Below are 1698 nucleotides of genomic sequence, written 5' to 3' on the forward strand. Positions count from 1 at the left end.
TACTGTAGAAAATCTAGAATATAGGAAAGATATAGTGTTAAAGGATAACTTTCAAAAAAGGTAAAATTATGACACATTTAAATAGCAAGTGAAAACATATCAAAGATTTTATTTAACTCGTTAATTAATGAGGGAACCAATAAGATCTTATACCTAGTTCAAATGGATTTGAATTATGGAGATTTATATGATCTACCAAGTAAAGTTCATTTGTGTTGTATTAATAGGAATCATTTATTATAGCTATAGACAGTAAACATTTGCATTACTATCAATTTTCTATATGCTAACTTTTTTCTCTACAAAGTTGTAAAATAGTGTAGTCAAAAACAATGAAAGGAGAAATACTTGAATGGATAAGCTAAATTTCACCCACTGAATTTCAAAGACTTTCTTACACTAGAATCAAATCAATCCATAATCCTTCTATTTAGGCATAACCTACATACACACATTTGTTCTATATTTTTAAATAGCATGTGAGAATTGTCTTATATCTCTAGCAAAAAAAAAAGTTTCCTTTTTTTTTCTACAGATGCTCCTCGAAGGCAAAACACTTAACAGTTTCCATATTGAGCCCAGATTTCTCTTTGTCCCAGAAAGCATTTGTGTACATTTCTGATTATTTCCTTAACATACTTTCTTAGAAAGAAAAGTACTAGATCAAGATATGACTATTCTAAGACTTGCTACATATTGACAAATATTATAAGAATACTTTGGAGTATATAGCTTATTTGGGTGAAGTGAGGAAGGAAAAACTTTTCTAGGCCACTTTCATACTCCAGGAATTAATCCTGTGCATAGGACTTTAGGAGTGAAATGTATGTTTACAGTCTTGCAAGTACCCACTACCGCCACCTTCTTTGACTTTGCTTTTGGACTTCACCAGGATTGAGTAAAAACTCAGTCACTGACTAAAGAAACAGTGTGGGTTGACACAGCACATCACAAAAACTCCAAGTTCAAAGCCAAACCCAACGCTAGAAGAGGTCTCCCTACACTGATGGCTTCATCTCTATTGTTATAAATCCCTTGAGGGATTTTCCAGAACAGAACTCAAACCCCACTTCCTCTGTAGCACTTCCTGAGTTCACACATATTTTCTGATCTGTTTTGCCTGTCTAGTTTTTAAATTCTATAAGCTACATGTATCTAACCAAGACCTCAATTATTCGATAGTTTTTATCAGTTGCCTACTACATGCCAGGCACTGTGGTATGTTTCTGCCCTATGAGTCCAAAAAGTATGGTTACTATATAATATATAAAATATACCACATATATGGAATGAGCATCATGCATTATAATGACAGACTATTTATTGTGTCATTGCATTTGTTGATTGTTTTCAGGAGGTAGGTCTTCTCTTTCCACCCAGATAATATGCTCCTTGAAGGCAGAGGTTATGTCTTCACATCTCGAGCATCTTCCAAAATACTGTGCACTTAAAAGGCCCCCAGTAGAGCCCGGCAAGTGTGGCTCGGTGAAATGAGCACTGTCCCATGCAACAAGAGGTCGCTGGTTCGAGTCCCGTTCAGGGCACATGCCTGGGTTTCAGGCTGGATCCCAGTAGATGGAGTGCAGGAGGCAGCTGATCGATGTTTCTCTCTCATCAGTGTTTCTACCTCTCTCTCCATCTCCCTTCCTCTATCTCTAAAAAAATCAGTAAAAACATTTTTTTTTTAAAGGCACCCAG

Source organism: Miniopterus natalensis, chromosome 8 (genome assembly GCF_054644295.1).
Source record: "Miniopterus natalensis isolate mMinNat1 chromosome 8, mMinNat1.hap1, whole genome shotgun sequence".
NCBI classification, from domain to species: domain Eukaryota; kingdom Metazoa; phylum Chordata; class Mammalia; order Chiroptera; family Miniopteridae; genus Miniopterus; species Miniopterus natalensis.